Source organism: Tasmannia lanceolata, unplaced genomic scaffold (assembly GCF_043159265.1).
Source record: "Tasmannia lanceolata isolate RefF3 unplaced genomic scaffold, GAP_Taslan_0.1 ptg000044l, whole genome shotgun sequence".
NCBI lineage: Eukaryota > Viridiplantae > Streptophyta > Magnoliopsida > Canellales > Winteraceae > Tasmannia > Tasmannia lanceolata.
In genome coordinates, this window is record NW_027518721.1 from 2,156,501 (window position 1) to 2,161,605 (window position 5,105).

Genomic DNA, 5,105 nt, shown 5'->3' on the forward strand with positions numbered 1-5,105 from the left:
TGCTTTAATTGAATATCATTTGAAAATATATTTGTTGATACAATGTGCTTGTTCTTGTTTAATTTTTTTTGTATCAATACATGTTGTGCCTAAAATTGAAATTCATTTCAAAAACATGTGTATATAGATATCATATGCTCATATTTGCTTAACATATATCTATATATATCACCTTAAAATTCAAACTCTATATGATTAAATATAATTAATTTGAGACTTTGATATGATGAGCCTAATTGAATATCATTTTGAGTTTCCTAGTTTAAGTGCCCACATATACTTAAAAATCATCATGCACTTAAAATATGTCATTCATTCACATGACAACCAAAATAGAGCATTCAATGTGAGAACCATAAATTGATCCTTATAGAATATATAACAACATCTCTTGCCCATGTGTTCAAATTAAAAGCTTCAAGTACATCTTTAAAATTTGAACCCGTTTTGGTAGTTGCTATGAGTTAGGCTAATTGATCACATCATTCTAGAAAAACCAAAAGAAAAGAAACCCATAGGTTTTAAGGCTTGAACTTAAATGAAATTATTTTTGGCAATCAAATAGTATTTGAGCAAAAATTGAGAAAATGCCAAAGTACTATTCTTTGAACTTTATTTTGGACAAACATGGCACTTGCTAGACAATTGAGTATTTAATTATTTTAATATATCATTTCTAGCAAAACTAAGGTATTAGATGCTATGTCTAAGAATTCACTTCAAATCCCTTCTTAGACAACTTTTTGTGCCCTAGGTGAACGAACATGCACCTAGTTGTCCTATCAAAATCCATTCTATTACATGCTTAATGATTTTCATCAAATCTAATAAGAATCATAGATGGGTTAAAAATTAGTGTATTTCCAAAGAGCTTTAATTGGATAATCTCATGATTAAGATGAACCTTAATATGTATAGATATGTTATATGTATTTTGTTCAAGTAGTCATGAAAGTTCATAAATGGAATACATGTGTCCAAGGTAGTTTGCATCAATTTGATACGTATATATTATAAAATCCTTGGATCTTTCCTTAAGTTCATAAAATGATATATATTATATAGGAAAGTTAAATCATAGAAATCTAGAATCATATTTGGGCATTTACTCACTTGAGTAAAATTAAAATTCACTAAGGTGGTTGTATGTATTAGATTGTGATGGGAACATGTGCCTCCCACACATTTTTTGGTTTTCAATAAGGCTTATGCACCTTGTGCCTAATGCCTTGTCATTTTACATGTGGTTGTGGATGTAGATGTAATGTTTGGACCATGCACATTATGTGTCATGTCCTTTGTGTCCAAACATTACATCTACATTCACCCCCCCTCTAGGTTGCCAAACCAAGTCACTACTTGGATTTCACTATTTGATCTTCTTAACCACGGCGAAGATTGGTGCCGATTATAATCGCTTTACCCTTGGTGGCAATCCTCACCACGGAGAGTGGGCTCCGCTTCTCCGAACACTCGCCCTTGGGATGGCTCAGCGTCCCTTCACACTCGCCCAAATACAATCAAAGAAAATAGAAAATACAACTTCCCTCTTCAAGAGTAGGTAGCTCTCAAGCTCATACAAAAATCCACTCTTTGAAATGATGTACAAATTCAAGCCTAGGTCTAATCCCTCTAGATATCCCAAATTGAGGCACAAGGGTGATTACCACTCTCTAATGTGTTTAGAACATGTTTTGTAATGAGAGAGATGTGTTTAAGGCATAGAGAAAACATATATATATATAGGGAAAACCCAAATATGACCGTTACAGGGGCATAGTCGTAATTCTAGCAAAATCCCAAACGGTCATAATTTTGTTCCCGACACAGTGGTCTCGCAGTTCCGAGAATTTCTCTTGGAGTTCCGGGAATACAAACACAATTTGGAAAATAGCTACTGGACCATTTCTCGGAGCTCCGAGGAATTTCTCGGAGTTCCGAGAAGCCTAAATCAGCCAATATTCCATATTTTTTATGCTGATCATTTTTGGGCTTCAAGGGCTTTCAAATTTGACATAGATGGGATTGTTATTCAATTAAGGTCAGTTGTTTGGTGACTCCATTATGCCTCTAGGTGGGGTACCTAATAGGGATTAGATTTACAATCTAACACAAGACTTAAGCCTTCAAATCTTCTTCTTTTGAAGCATATCTTCAAGTCTTGAATTCTTGCAAGATTCACCTCCATTTATTTGGGTCTTCAAGATCTCTCCTTGAATGCTCTAAGCCTTCATCATCCTTTGGCTTCTAATGGTGTTCAAGGATGTATAAGCCTCGATCCATGCCGTTTTCCTTGATCTAAGTGTTTGAAATGCTTGAATCTTCAATACATGCACTTTAAACATCAAACACGTTAGAAATACAACACAATTCAACTTGTGTTTAGAATCATCAAAACATAGAAGATTGCCAACGTGAGAACCATTGGGCTTACATGACGCCTGATGCAGATTGAAAAAATAGAAAGTTTCTTAATTTAGATACTTCAGAAGACATCAATCTTTTAGATATAGGAAACCCCCTAGAGATAGTGTGAAGGAACTTTAAGGCAAGTTTTGGGATGAGGATGAGATGAAATTTAATCTTAGATTTAGTTGATGAAGGATGGAGATTGAAGAAATAGAAAGTTTCTTATTTTAGAAACTTCACAAAACATTCATCTTTTAGACATAGAAAATCCTAGAGATGCTGTGAACGAGCTTTTAGCCAAGTTTTGAGATGAGTATGAGATGATATTGAATCTTAGATTTAGTTGGTGGAGATTGAAAAAATAGAAAGTTTCTAAGACATTCATCTTTTAGACATAGGAAATCCTAGAGATAGTGTCAATGAGCTTTTTGCCAAGTTTTGGGATGGGGATGAGATGAAATTGAATCTTAGATTTAGTTGATGAAGGATGGAGATTGAAGAAATAAAAAGTTTCTTATTTTAGAAACTTTACAAAACATTCATCTTTTAGACATAGGAAACCCTAGAGATGGTGTAAAGGAGCTTTGATCCAAGTTTTGGGATGAGTTAGCGATGGTATTGAATCTAAAATTTAGTTGATGAAGGATGGCGAAAAAATAAAAGTTTCTTATTTTAGAATTTTTAAAAATCATCTATCTTTTTACATATGAAACCCTAGGAGATGGTGTCATGGAGATTTTTGCCAAGTTTTGATATGGGGATGATAAGGTATTGAATCTAAGATTTAGTTGATGAAGGATGGATATTGAAAAACAGAAAGTTTCTAATCTTAGAACTTTTATAAAACATCCATCTTTTAGACATAAGAAACCCTCTAGATGGTATTAAGGAGCTTTTATACAAGTTTTGAGATGAGGATTACATGGTACTGAATCTTAGATTGAGTTGATGAAGGATGGAGATTGAAAATATATAAAGTTTCTTATTTTAGAAACTTTATAAAACATCCATCTTTTAGAAATAAGAAACTCAAGAGATGGTGTCAAAGTGCTTTTAGCCAAATTATGGGATGAGAATGAGATAGTGCGAAGGAGCTTTTAGCTAAGTTTTAGGATAAGAATGAGACGGTATTGAATCTTAGATTTATTTGTTGAATGATGGAGATTGAAAAAATAGAAAGTTTCTTACTTTAGAAACTTTGTAAAACATCAATCTTTTACACTTAGTAAACCCTGGAAATTGTGTTAAGGAGTGCTGAGCCAAGTTTTGGGATGAGTTGCGATGGTATTGAGTCTTAAATTTAGTTGATGAAGGATGGGGAAAAAATAAAAAGTTTCTTATTTTAAAAACTTTATAAAACATCTATCTTTTAGACATATGAAACCCTAGAGATTGTGTCAAGGAGCTTTTAGCCAAGTTTTGAGATGACGATGCGATAGTAATGAATCTTAATTTTAGTTGATGAAGGATAGAGAATGAAAAAATAAAAAGTTTCTGATTTTAGAAACTTTAAAAAACATCAATTTTTTAGACAAAAGAAACCCTATAGATGGTGTTAAGGAGCTTTTAGCCAAGTTTTGTGTTGATAGTGAATCTTAGACTGGGTTGACCCATGATGGATATTGAAAAAATAGAAAGTTTCTTAATTTTGAAAGTTTATAAGATATCCATCGTTTAGACATAGGAAACCTTGGAGATAGTGTCCAGGAGCGTTTAGCCAAGTTTTGGGATGAGGATAAGATGAAATTTAGTCTTAGATTTAGTTGATGAAAGATTGAGATTAAAGAAACAGAAAGTTTCTTATTTTAGAAACTTTACAAAACAATCATCTTTAGACATAGGAAACCCTAGAGATGGTGTCAATGAGCTTTTAACCAAGTTTTGAGATGAGAATTAGATGATATTGAATCTTAGATTTAGTTAACGGAGGATGAAGATTGAAAAAATAGAAAGTTTCTTAATTTAGAAACTTTACAAGACATCCATCTTTTAGACGTACGAAACCCTATAGATGGTGGCAAGGAGATTTTTGCCAAGTTTTGGGATGAGGATGAGATAAATTCAATCTTACATTTAGTTGATTAATGACGGAGATTGAAAAAATAGAAAGTTTCTTATTTTTGAAAGTTTAAAAAACATCCATCTTTTAGACATAGGAAATCCTAGAGATGAAGTCCAGGAGCTTTTAGCTAAGTTTTGAGTTGAGAATGAGGGTATTGAATCTTAGATTTAGTTGATCAAGAATGAAGATTGAAAAAATAGAAAGTTTCGTATTGTATAAACTTTATAAAACATCAATCTTTTAGACTTACTGAAACCTAGAGATGTTGTCAAGGAGCTTTTAGATTGATCTTTTATAGTATTGAAACTCTACAGATGATGTCAACGAGCTTTTAGCCACGTTCTGAGATGAGAAAGAGAGGGCAATGAATCTTAGATGAGAAAGATGGAGATTAAAAAAATAGAAAATTTCTTATTTTAGAAACTTTATAAAACATCCATCTTTTAAACATATGAAAGCCTATAGATGGTGTCAATGTGCTTTTAGCGATGTTTTGGGATGATGATAAGAAGATTTTGATTCTTAGATTTAGGTGATGAAAAATGGAGATTGAAAGAATAGAAAGTTTCTTATTTTAGACACTTTATAATAAGAAACTTTATAAAACATCCACCTTTTAGACATAGGAAACCTT